Consider the following 14115-nt stretch of genomic DNA (forward strand, 5'->3'; position numbering starts at 1 on the left):
GGGACTACAGGCATGCACCACCATGCCCAGCTAATTTTGTATTTTTAGTAGAGATGGGGTTTCTCCAAGTTGGTCAGGCTGGTCTCAAACTCCTGACCTCAGGCGATCCGCCTGCCTCGGCTTCCCAAAGTGCTGGGATTATAGGCATGACTCACTGTGCCTGGCTGTGCAGCAGTTTTATATGTCTCTATTTAGCAGATTTATGCCATTCTCTTGGGGCATATCAGGTGACTTCCTCACTTTATGGCTACCAAAATTAAAAGTTAACAGCCTCAACTTTCTGCTACCAACACAATAAGAAATAGTTTCTTGAGAATAGGATAGTCATATTAAAAATACTGTATTTTATTTGTGGATTATATAGTAATAAGAAGAATACTATATGTATGTAAAAAATATATCTATTTTGACATTGCTAGGCATTCATTCTCTATGGCTAATCATACTGAGTTGCCTAGGTTGGTCCAGATGAGGGATTAATGACTGGCCTTCACTGGTTGGGGAACGTGTAGGATTTTTTTCTCCCATATAAGTGATTACAAAATAAAAACCTCATGTGTCTCTGCTATAATTTGGATATTTGACCCTCCCAGACCTCAAGTTATTTATTTATTTTTGTCTGAGACAGGGTCTTACTCTGTCACCTAGGCTACAGTGCAGTGTAGTGGCATGATCACAGCTCACTGCAGCCTTGACCTTCTGGGCTCAAGCAATCCTCCCACCTCAGCCTCCTGAGTAGCTGGGACCACAGGTAAATGCCAGCACGCCTGACTAATTTTTTTATTTGTTGTAGAGATGGGGTTTTACTGTGTTGCTGAGGCTGGTCTCGAACTCCTGGGTTCAAGCAATCTTCTGGCTTCAGCCTCTCAAAGTGCTGAGATTACAGGTATGAGCTACTGTGCCTGGCCTCATGTTGAAATGTGATTCCTAACATTGGAGGTGGGGGCTAAGGGAGGTGTTTTGGTCATGGAGGCAGATCTTTTATGAATAGATTAATGCCCTTCCTGGGGTTGGTGGGGAGTGAGTGAGTTCTGCATTAGTTCCTACAAGAGCTAGTTGTTAAAAAGAAACTGACACTTTCTTCTCTCTTGGTTTTTCTTTTGCCATGTGATCTCTACATGCCTGTGGCTATCCTTTTCTTCCTACCATGCATGAAAGGAACTTGGGGTTCTCACCAGAAGCTGCTGCTGGCACCATGCTTCTTGTACAGCCTGCAAAACTATAAGCCACATAAATCTCTTTTAATAAATTACCAAGCCTCAGGTATTCCTTTAAAGCAACATAAATGGATGAAGACAGTCTGGTTTCATAATTCTTATGACTGCTAGTCAGTGTCCACCAACTTTCTGGCTTTGGTTGATCTGATCATGGGATGTCATATCTCTAACTTCTAAGAGTCAAGTCAGGCCATAGAAAGAAATAGGTACTATTGACTGGTCTTTTGTCTTCATGATAAAGTGAACAAAATCTGGTGTTGGCTACTGCCTGGTGTTGGCAGGAAGAGAAATGAAAAATGTATCAAAGAGGCAGGTGTTACTGGTAACTGCACTAAATTAAAAGTTTGTCTTCATATAGCTTTTTTGACTCACTTCACCAAATTAGGCTTCAAGTAAGGCCACTTCCTTTTTGTTTCCCCAGTGAACTTCTTGAGCACTGGTAAGGAACATTTGGAGAAAATTCTCCTAAGAAGCCCTGATCCACTTGATGCCCTGACAAAAAATAAAGTTAATCTATTATGGTAATAGAAAATATCAAAATTAAAACTGTGTCCAAAACCAGGTAAGCCAAAGGTCATTGTTATCTTCCAACAGGATGTTGTGCATCTACACTGAAAGAGAGAATTTTTTTTTTTTTTTTTTTTGAGACGGAGTCTTGCTCTGTTACCAGGCTGGATTGCAGTGGCATGAATTCTGCTCACTACAACCTCCACCTCCTGGGTTCAAGCAATTCTCCTGCCTTAGCCTCCTAAGTAGCTGGGACTACAGGTGTGTACCACCACACCCAGCTAATTTTTGCATTTATTTTTACTAAAGATGGGGTTTCACCATGTTGGCCAGGATGGTCTCGGTCTCTTGACCATGTGATCCACCCACCTTGGCTTCCCAAAGTGCTGCGATTACAGGAATACGCCCCTGCGCCCCACCAAGGGAGAATTTTTTAAAAACAATCTCATTATCTATCTGTACCCTACTTCTTCATTTAGTTTGGGATATCTATGTCTTTAAGTATTTTCCTGAAATTTGCTCCTCTTCAAAGTCTAGTGGATGAAGTTTTGTGGAAATTTCAATAAATGTTCAAATTGCTGTTTCTTTTAGCTTTGCTAGAGGTAACAAAACAAAATAAAACAAAACACCAACCAACCAACCAGGACACTCCTTTCAGTTCTTTCCAGTATCATAACTCAGAATTCTTGCTAAGGGTTAGCAGGCTACTGTGTTAGGCAGAATTAATGCCCGCCATCCATGTCCCATAGATATTTACGCACAAATCCCTGGAATCTGTGAGTGTATTTCATGGCAAATGCTTTGCAGATGTAATTAAGTCTAAGATCTTGACTTTATCCTGTATTATTCTAGTGGGCCCAATGTATTTCGAAGTTTATTTAACAAGGGCAAGAAGAAGGCAGGCGAGAGACAGAAGATGTGACATCAAACATAGAGATCAGAGTGATAAGTTTACTTCAAGGAGGTCATAAGCCAAGAAATGCAGGCAGTGTCTAGAAGCTAGAAAAGGCATGAAAATGGATTCTCCTTTAGAGCCTCCAGAAGGAATTCAGCTCTGCTGACATCTTGATTCGAACCCAGTGAGATTCATTTAGTAATTCTCATTTTCAGAACTGTAAGATACTAAATTGCATTGTTATAAGCCACAAGGTTTTGTTAGTTTGTTACAGCAGCATTAGGAAACGGAAACAACTGCAAACACCCTCCCCTGTTCATCAGCCCCAGTAAGCATGAAACACTGGCTGAACTCAGGACTCCTAGAACACCTAAAATTGTCTGATTTTAGGCACAGGTCTCAAAGCAGTGTGAGTAATATTAAGTATGGTTGATGGTATTGAATTAATAAGAAAATAAAATTTGTGTGAAAGTCTTTTACTGATTTCTGTTTCTTAAGTCCTAGAATTTCCATTTCTTTGTGATTCAGAAATTAAAAGTTTAAGAAGTCTCTTAGCACTCACCTGTCTCTCTTTTTTTTTTTTAAGATAGAGTTTTGCTCCTGTTGCCCAAGCTGGAGTGCAATGGTGCAACCTTGGCTCACTGCAAACTCCGCCTCCTGAGTTCAAGCGATTTTCCTGCCTCAGCCTCCCGAGTAGCTGGGATTACAGGCACACACCACCACACCCAGCTAATTTTTTTGAATTTTTAGTAGAAACGGGGTTTCACCATGTTAACCAGGGTGGTCTCAAACACCTGACCTCAGGTGATCCACCTGCCTCGGCCTCCCAAAGTATTGAAATTACAGGCATGAGCCAGCTTGCCTGGCCACACTCACCTGTCTTTAAGCACAATATCTCCTCTTTGATCACCGACCCCCAAATGATCACCATCCACTCCAAATAGCTAGGAATTCTAAAGGCCAGTCAGTACGAAGAAGGGCAGGCAGTCAGACATAGAAGTGAAGATGGCAATGAGCTCCCTACTACCTTTGCTGCTGTCTGCCATGTGGTGTCCTGCAGAAGACTGTTGTGCAAAGATGAACTGATGTTTGCTTCATCTCGGTTATGCCTTTGTTAGCCCATGTCCTACAGGTGTGCCACACTTGGATGCCAAGGAAGTTGCCCTGGTGTTCGTTAATTACTCTTCAAATGCAATATTCAGCAAACTTAAATGGGGAGATTCTCCTGGGTGATTCTATAGCTCAAAAGGCGTTGTCTCTAAGCTATATATTATGCCACCACTAGCCTTTTCCCATAAACGTGCTTCTGTGCGGGAGCTCAGAGCAATAAATGTTTCTCTCTTATCCTCCTGATGAATGCTCCCTTTGAGGTTAAAGTCACTTCTTGGTTCTAGGTTCTAGGTTCCCCTAATTGCAACTCTTGGGATCCATAGCTCAGGATCCAAGTTCTTTCTTTCCCTGAGAACTTTGGACTTCTTATGATAGTACCTTCACTTCCTTTCACAGGGATGGTTTAATGGGTTTTGCTGGGGAACCCATTAGGGCATTGGATACCCGCTCTGTCTACATTAATATACAAAGCCCACTTACTTGATTCCTTTCAGGACTGAAGTGGCTCTGACTTCCTTTATGAGGGAAGCATCATCTTCCTACAACATTTAATCACTCCTTCGCCTGGCAATGCATTTAATCTCTGTCTTAACAGAGACCTCTTATATTTTATTGTGTTGATTTCTGACTCATGGTAACTTCTTTCCATTAATTCTTGGTCTTTTAAAACTCTCTGGATAATAGAAGAAATATGCAATGAATTCTCCTCATACACCTGCCGTGTAGACTCAGACATAGGGGCGATTGTTCTCTGATCTATCCAATGATGTTTTGATTTTTCATCATCATAATCAATTCTGTCTGGGCAAGCACCAGTCTCTTAATTTAGTCCATATAGGGTTAAAAAGGGATATTTATCTCCCTTATCCTGAACTTCAGACTGCTATTCATGCAGCCCAGGGATAAATTCACTTTTTTAGCAGCAACATCTCATGTGAATTTCTTGAACTCACAGACAAGTAAAATTCTTCTTAAGGTACTTGTGTTATGTGTAGTCTGTGCCTGAATATTCATTTTATCTCTATTCTTTTTCTTATTTTATTCAGCTTAGATTTCCATTGTTTCAATAACATATTACAGATACTATATAAAATTTTAATTATTTTCAGATTTCATTGTAATAATTTCTCTATTGTCAATCAACTTTTTGAAAGAGGCCAAAGATGCTTCATACCTTTCTTCAGTTTGACATCCCTCTTTTGGTTAGCATTCTTTGGGTAAGAGTGCACAAAGATACCCTTCATGGACAAGGAATATTAAAGAATCAGAAAATTCTAGGTTAAAATCCTTATTTTTCTGTTATTTGCTGTGTGACATTGAACAAATTGCCTCTAATTTTATAAATAATTTTAAATATCATGGGGATGTTTATTGGCCACATTAGATTATTGTTCTGGTGTATGTGTGTACATATGTGTATGTGCATGTATGTGCAAGTGTGTATGTGTTTCTATGTATATTCCAATGTTTATGCATGGTTTGTATGTATATACATATGTTTATGTATATGTGTGTATTTTGTGTGTATGTATGTGTATGTATGTATATACATTATATGTGTTATGTGTATATTTACATATGTGTATGTATATGTATGTGCTTCTGTTTGTATGTATACGTGTGTATGTTGCTGCATATTAGGTGTGTGCATATTTGTGTATTGATTATATGTGCATGTAGGTGTCTGTATTCTGGAACATACTAAATTGTCAATAAACAGCAGATATTAAAATTAACAAGGCAAACTATGTCTATAGCCACCACACATGATACTCAACTGTATCAGAACAATGTCTTGCACAGTACCTGGCATAATAAACATTTCCCTCAACCTCTCTGGTAAATATAGATATAAAGGAAATTACATAATCCTGGCATGATTTGAACCTTGTGAACCTGTTGGTCCTTAGTGATCATCTCTTTACATCATGAGTGTTTACCAGCCTTTTATACTCTAACATTTTGCTAGGGATCTATCCAATGTCTTTGGCATATAGTTTAGTAAATTGAACTGCTTTGACTTCTTTGAAAATGGAAACATGTATTTGCCCTTTTTCTACCTGCCAGCAAGACTTCTGTTCTCCATAGTTCTTCAAAGATGACTATTTGCAGTTCACTGATGTCAGGATGTCATCTGAGCCATCTTTTGGTCTTGTGGAATGGAGCCTTCTTTGGTCATCAAAGTCTTTTGAAATGTGCATTTTTTTCAACCTCCTTACCTGGCTTAAACTTTAATTTCCTCCTCCCAGTATTTGCTTTCCCTTTTCCAATCTGACAATTAACCTTCTTAACCAATATATTAATAAAGTCTCTCTTGATTAAAAATGCAGGAAATCCAACTTAAACTCTCTTAGGACAAAAAGGAATACCTTGGCTCACATAGCTGAGGGATTCAAGAGTAAGGCTTATTTCAGTCATGGCTGAATTCAGGGATTCAGAGGATGTCCCCAGGAGCCCAGTTTTCTCGCCATATTTGAGCTCTTACTCCTTCTGTGAATGAGCTTTTGACCTGGTAGGGAAAGTAACTACGGATTTTGATTCAAATTCAAAATGATGAGAAACTCTTTCTCTCTCAGCATCCATGAATCAAATATCCTGGGGAGAATGTGACTGGCATATTTGGTTATATGCTCATGGCCATGGCCAAGCAGGCTAGGCACTGTGGCTCATTAGACCTCATGAGATTCAGGAGGGATCCAGGACTGTGAATCAGTGGTCTGCTACAACAGAGAAAGGATGTGAAAAGCTTTTCTTTCTGCCTGTCTTCTGCAGACTTTACACTATTATCAACTAAATCTTTATGTTGCTTTGTGTATACTTTCAAAAAACCGATTTTCATCTTTCTTGGTAATTTTTGCAATATTTTCTTTATTCTCTTGGTATTAGTTTTCACTCGTTTTTGTTATGTTTTGATTCTTCTATTCTTTGAAAATGGCATCTTTAAAATTATTCTGTTTAGGAGCTGGTTGAGCTGTCCAAGTGGTTTCTTTACTGTTTCTCCCTCATCTTCCATGATTAGACTCTCAGATCTGTGTATTCAAAAGCCTAGAGTCTTTCGCTTCTCCAGTCTCTGCTTCTCTGGCTATGAGATCATGTGTATATTCCTTCTGAACCTCTGGAAAGCCACTTTCTTTTAGTTTGGAGCATATATATATAGCTTTGCTCAGGCTTCAGAGCTTCCAGACTGTAAGAATCTATTACTGGTAACCCCTCCCTTGGCAAAGGATTCTACCATTTTCATTTTGCCAATGACTACTTTCTCTGGTGGCCAGAATTATGTCCTAAGCAGCTCCCTTCATTACTTTTTCTGTCTTCTGAAAGACGAAGTTTTTAGTATGATGTACCTACCCCATGGTTTGCTCTTAGCTGATTGTGACTTCCTGGAGACGTTTGGATAAGCAAAATCTCCATCACTTCTCTATCTTGCCTCTGTATCTGTGACAGCTTTGTAATCAATGCTAGGACATGATTGCCCATTCTTTCTTCCCGGAATGGCTGTTTTACCAATCATCCCCAACCTGATCTCCAATAATAATATCATTTTGGCAATTTGTTCTTTCAATTCTACCCAGATGCTCTTTATCATTCTGCCATTGCTGATTTTGTTTTTTGCAAAGGTATATATCTTCTTGACACAGAGTTCCACTTCCTTTGCACGATGTAGTACATTCTATGAAAGATGCTTCTCGTGAATTCTATTTCGCCAGGATGCAGTGATGTTTATGAGGGAGTGTTCATTTTCTTGTTCAAACATCAAATTGTATTTTTGGTATATTGGTATTCAAACACTAGGAATCTAAGTGCTATGTCCTACTGCCTCTTATTTTCTGCTGTGAGTTAGTAGGTACATTATACATAGTTTCATACTTTAGAGTTTTACCTGGACTTTTCCCTCTTTTTTCCTTCCACTATTTCAATTTTAAATCCTCTAAAATAAGAGACCCCAGTGAACACACCCTTCCTTTTAGGAAAATAAATCAAATCTTATTACAACCAATGCAAAAGAAACAATTCTCATTTATCTTATTTGTACTGGGAATGTGTATTTTCAAATGACATTTAGAACAACAGAGCCTATAGATTAAGTTTGCAAAATTCTTCTTTAATGATTCTTACCATGGAGACCTATAATATGTTTGAGTTGTGACTGGTGTTCAGTTTGACTAAATATGCTACATCATGCTCCAAGTTATTCACATCTACAGAACAGGTTCCATGTGGGGCTTTTAAGGACTTTCCTGTCCCTAAGGGCTGAAGAAGTATAACTGGAGAAGTGAAAAATGGCTCACAGTAGTAAGAGTAGACCTTTTTCATAGCATAACCAGGACCTGATAGGTCTGAGGGCTCAGATAGAGAAGCTGTGGAAACCAGAAGTGGAGGTGGGGGGCGTTCTATTTCTGCCCTCTCTTACTTCTGTCTCTGCCATGTGCTCCTGCCTTTGCCCTGCCCTCACATTTGCTTCTGCCCAGGTATTTCTCCTGCTCTTACCCCAGCTGTGCTCCTTTGTTGTGAACTTTGGTCCTACTTTGGTTTATGCCTGCCTCTGTCTCTGCCTTACCTCTTCGCCTGTCTCAGGGCCTGTGCTTTCCCTGTAGCCAAGAGTCCTGGGACCAAAGGCATTCTGAATGTGACATAAGAGTTTTGGAGCAGAATGCCTGGAGAAAGTGTTGAGTGTTTACCAGTTTCCTTTGCTTCTCCTGGGGTGCAGGTAAAGAAGATGAGGAGAGAACTGGCATCAAACATTTAGAAGATAATTAAGAGGATCTCAAGCTGCCTTAGCAGAGTGCATCTCCTGAAGTGCAGATAAAATTGATATCAAGGCTCAGACAGACATGGAGATAAAAGTCCCATGAAAGAAGACCTAGAATTTTCATTGAATAGGACTCAGCACAGGAGCTGGCCCAGCTGCCTCATCATGGTTTGAACCTTTGTTTTCTTATCTGTAAGATAACACCTAAGGCAAGCAGAAAGTTAATTTGCAGAATTATTAGAGAAGGCTCTTGGTATCAGCACCTATGAAAACGAAGGAGGCAAAATCACAATGGCATAGGGAAAAGTCAAGGCTAGGTTTGTCCTGCGTTGATCTGAAGTGCCTGGACTGTTATACCTCTGTCTCCATCAATCATTGGATGAGGATCACCTAGGAAGGATGTGGGAGATGTGATCCTTGAAGGGGCTGTCTGTTGAAGGATGCTTGCTGATAGCTCTCCCACTAGTAGGAACAAAAAAGTCATTCCTGGAGGGGATCTGGGTAACATTTTCTGTGTGTTTCTTACCTGTTAAACCTGGTTTTGTGAGAGAAATTAACTGTAAAACTTACTGTAAATGTTAATTTTATAATTCTTACCATGATCAAACATTTATTAAGGGTCTACTCTGTAATAGCTCCTTGATATAAATAAAAATACTAAACCCAATTTTTTTCTTTTTCTTTTTTTTTTTTGGCTGAGTCTGGCTCTGTCACCCAGGTTAGAGTGCAGTGGTGCGATCTTGGCTCACTGTAGCCTCTACTTCCCTGGTTCAAGTGATTCTGCCTCAGTCTCCCGAGTAGCTGAGACTACAGGTGAGTACCACCACACCCAGCTAATTTTTATGTTTTTAGTAGAGACAGGATTTTGCCATGTCGGCAAGGCTGATCTTGAACTCCTGGCTTTGTGATCTACCTGCCTTTGATTCCCAAAGTTTTGGGATTACAGGAGTGAGCCAGGGTACTCAGCTTGACTTTTTTCTTAAATGTATGTTATTTTTTTTCTCTTAAAGTTGATAGTCTTCTAGACCTACTGCAGTCGTCCTCAAACAACCATCAAAGCATCAGGGTCACCCAGAAATACATATTGGATACTAATTACGTTCAAGACTTTAGAAATGTGAATCTTTTCTGCATAAAGTTCTTCCTTGGCATTTCAACACCATAAACAGTAGAATATTTATGGCAATTGTTAAGCAGGATAATTGCCAATACATAATTTTAATACACTATGACATAATTACAATAAAAAATTTACATATTTTAGTACTTCTTGAAGAACAAAATTAAAAATGCTTTTAAGTTAAACATTCTCCTTGAAGAATACATAAATAGTGGTGTCATAACTGAGCCTCAGGAAAAAAATAAAGGGAAATACCATTTAATATGTTTTATTATCAACTGGGGAGCCAAAAATAAGTCATACGTAATGGAATTTCATTGTGTAGCAGTGGAATTTCCCCTAGAGTTTTATTAAAAGCTTTAACATAGTTTGAACTCCTCAGTGAAGTCAGTGGCCTGTCCAAGGTCTGAGTCAGCATTTTAAGTAAATATGCTAATTTTTAGCTCAACAAAGAAAATGTTACTTTTCATGCATTTCCAATGTGAAACAATCTTTTTTTTTTATGACTTATAAACTACTCGGTGAAACCTAACGTTTTGATTGGTTATATTAAAATTTACATTTCCTCAACAATCTGAGAATGGTTTATTTATTGACTGATCACAGTAAGAAGATTAAATTTGTAGTCCATGAATTAATAAGAGGTGTATTAGATACAAAGTTTAATACAAATCATAATAGTGATCATTTTGCATTTGTATCATTTTACATATTCAAAAGGACAAACCACACTCCTTAGTTACTTTTTAAAACATTAGATATGTATGTGTATGTGTATGTAATGGAAGTGTAGAATAAGAAAATAGATCTAAAACGTTAATTTTTCACTTGTCCTATCATTTCACTTGTCCCCTCTTTAGAAACCCTACAGGTATAATACAAAATTCTTTAATCTTACTGTTCAGAGTGTAAACCTTGGATGAGAATAGGTGTTACTTGGTTGCCTGGTAGCAATGCTGGTTTTCAGGACTTATGCCCAAACTGCTACACTTATATCTGCATTTTACCAAGATACCCAGGTGATCTGCATTCACATTAAAGTTTGAGAAGAAATAAGTCTGCAGTTCTTTGGTCTCTAGCAAACTGAAGTTAAAATTCCATTTTTTAAAAACATTATCAAATAATTGCTTCTTCCTTTTAGTTATTTAGTTATACAAATAAATTTAAGTATAACATATTCTGAGGCATAAAACTCCACACAGAAATGTGAGTCATTGAAGTTAATTTCTGTTTTAAATTCTGAGGAACTAAAGGTATAGGGTAGAATTAGAAAGCTTATCTTTGAATAAAAATGTTCAAGTTATCCAGTTACAAAATATGATTAATAGGCCTAATTTCATTTTTGCATATATTTGACCTTTTCCATCAGAATGGTTTCCTAGAAATGTTAAATGGAGCGTTCAGGAAGCAAGCAGAGAAAACAATTCCCATCAAATAACATTATTGACCATTGCTTACACAGAACAATTACCTTATGAACTATTTTATCATTTCTTTGCATAAGTGAAATTTCAAAACAATGTTTCCCCCACTCACTTCATTTCTAGCAGGTAGCATAAGAGGATTTGCAGCCCTGCTTGGTTTATGATTCTCATATTATTGACTTTGCCCTGCAGATAGATGAAATAGGACCTCAAATGCAGTGGATGTTATAGTTAATGCTGTTCTTAGGTCATTTAGAGATTGTTTTTAGATTAAGGATCATTTGACCTTGAGTTACTGTGGTTGCTTTATTATCTGATCATGGTGCCTCCAATAAGAGTTTGTGCAGTGCTTTCAGCCCATTACCTCCCTGTGCCATTCTAAAGCTCCTTGCTTCAGAAGATCTCTCAGCATGGTTAGAACAAGGTAAAGAGCTTAAATAAGCAAACTATATTTATCAGCAATAAAAAGCAGTCCCTGGAAATGTCCTACCCAGAAAATTAATCTATAAAGGATAGCTATACCTGATGAAAATAGAATTGATTTTATATTCTAAATTATTTATTAGTTTTATTGTGAGCAGATAATACTCTTCCATTGATAATAGAGACTTATAGAGCAGTTTCATGGCAGCCCCTATAAATAGATCAGAAAAGGTATTTTTTTTTTTTTTTTTTTGGTGTTGGAGACAGGGTGGCTGAGGCTGCAGTGCAGTAGTACTGTCTTCGTGCACTGCAACCTCTGCCTCCTGGGTTCAAGCGATTCTCATGTGTCAGCTTCCGAGTAGCTGGGACTACAGGGCAGGCAGGTGCCACGATGCCTGGCTAATTTTTGTATTTATAGTAGAGACAAAGTTTCACCATGTTGGCCAGGTTGGTCTCAAACTCCTGACCTCAATTGTTCTGCCTGCCTTGGCTTCCCAAATTGCTGGGATTATAGGCGTGAGCCACTGTACACAGCCAATGGTCTCTTCACATTAAAACAGAACTTCACATGGTATATTCTGTAGTGAGAAAACCACAGAGAAGGAAGAATGTCTATAGCAGCTTCAATAAGATGAAATAGATGAAGTTTTATATGATATGAAACCAATAAGGAAAGTTTTTGGGTAAGATTGAGAGGTCTTGTTTAGATGGCTCAAGTTAGGGATAATTTCAATGCAAAACACTGAAACTATGCCATCAAGGAGACCAACACTGATGGCAGGTAATAAGGAGGCAGTAGATAGAATAATGGACTTGAATCTGGAGAATGAAGTTTCCATGCAGCTGCAGCTTATGTTAATAGCAGGACAATATTTCGATTACATGTTGGCAGTTACCCCTAAAATTTGAGTTGTTAAGATGCTGCAGCTTTTATTTTTCTTTGTTGGGGCCTCCCCACATCCAATTGCTATCCTGTTATCTAACATAGTGCCTTACATAAGTGATTATTACATATTTGTTAATGACGATGAAATTTTAAGAATATTTTAAGAAACAGTGGCCATAACACGGCCTTGGACAAGGGCTTAAATAACAGAGGCGTCAAATCTCTTACTGAGTTCTGTGGTAAACCTAAATAAAACAGCACCAGAGCTTTGATTGTATCACTTAAGAGTATGTTCACAGATCACAGATTCTCTCTCTCTTTCTCTCTTAAACACAATTGAGAAATGCCTGCAGCCCTGGCAAAAAGACATAAGCCAAATGTAGATCAAAGAAACATCTAAGTATTGTATTTTCTTAGCCACTGGTATGAAATGGGATATGATAATAGAGAGCAGTTTTATGTCTTACAGAAATAGAAAACTATTTTATATTTATTTTGGTCTTCATTCAAAGGCAATATTTTTAGATATTTCCATACCACCAAAGGACTTCTATCTCAACAACAGTGAATGGTGATGGACTTAAACAACAGGGTTAAAATTATTATAATAAAGTTATACCAGATTCATCTGGGCTATAAAAGTTAAAGATATAAAAATAGACTAGTCTTAATGTATGACTCACCCTCAGGAGGGCATATGCTTTTCCAGTAGCAGTGATAGGTCAGACCAGATCCATTTCTACTCTCTTGCCCAGCAATAGTCCCTGGTGGCATTTGTGTTTACTGGGGCTTTGCGACAGGCAGTGTTTAACTGCTTTACAGGAAGTACAGGGGCAGGAAAGAAATTATAAGACCTACTTCTCCAGGCATGGAGTGACCAATGAGATTATTATGATCTTAAGTGTAAATGCTATCTTTATTAAAATACCAGGAAGGTGAGTGATCATTACGAAGATAACAATTCTATAAGGCAATATATAATTGGGATTATAGAAATTTGGAAACCAAATAAATGGGTTGTCTGATAACCACATATTATTGATTTCAAAATATTAGTTAAATGGTCTGGGCATGGAGGCTCATGCCTGTCACGCCTGTAATCACAGCACTTTGGGAGACTGAGGCCGGCATATCACTTGAGGTCAGGAGTTCAAGGCCAGCCTGGCCAACACGGTGAAACCCTGTCTCTACTAATAATACAAAAATTAGCCAGGTATGGTGGTGCGCACCTGTAATCCCAGCAACTTGGGAGGCTGAGGCCCGAGAATCACTTGAACCCAGGAGGCAAATATTGTAATGAGCTGAGAACACACCACTGCACTCCAGCCTGGGCAAAAGAGTGAGACTCTGTCTCAAAACAAATAACAAAACAGAAACCTATTATTCACAGTTTTGGAGTCTGGAAAGTCCAAGATCAAGGGACTGGCAGATTCCATGGCTGGTGAAGGGCCACTTCCTGGTTTGTAAGCAGCCGTGTCCTAACACAGTGGAAAGGGTGAGGGATTTCCCTGAGATCTGTTTCATAAGGTGACTGATTGCATTTGTGAGAGTGGCACCTTCATGACCTAATCACTTCCCAAAGATCCTGCCTCCTGATATTCTCATATTAGGGGTTTGAATGTCAGCATATAAGTTTAGGGGAAGGGAACACAAACATGCAACTGTATGTCCATTGAGAAATATGAGCAGAAGTGATGTGTTTTCTCTGTCCATCAGTGAACCTTCTCCATCTTCTCTTTTGCCATCTATTGGCTGGAAGTGAAAGATTCCCAGACCTCAGAAG

At 38.6% G+C, this 14115-nt stretch overlaps 1 long non-coding RNA gene across 1 annotated transcript; it reads left to right on the forward strand.

Annotated features, from left to right (window-relative positions):
* Nucleotides 1-849: 849 nt before the first annotated feature.
* Nucleotides 850-9192, forward strand: LOC116564367. Its single transcript, XR_004274865.1, has 3 exons — nucleotides 850-886; nucleotides 1639-1738; nucleotides 8438-9192. It is a non-coding gene; the product is annotated as an uncharacterized LOC116564367 (long non-coding RNA).
* Nucleotides 9193-14115: the final 4923 nt, after the last annotated feature.

The sequence above is a fragment of the Sapajus apella genome, unplaced genomic scaffold (genome assembly GCF_009761245.1).
Source record: "Sapajus apella isolate SASKATOON/1434 unplaced genomic scaffold, GSC_monkey_1.0 scaffold2, whole genome shotgun sequence".
Taxonomy (NCBI): Eukaryota; Metazoa; Chordata; class Mammalia; order Primates; family Cebidae; genus Sapajus; species Sapajus apella.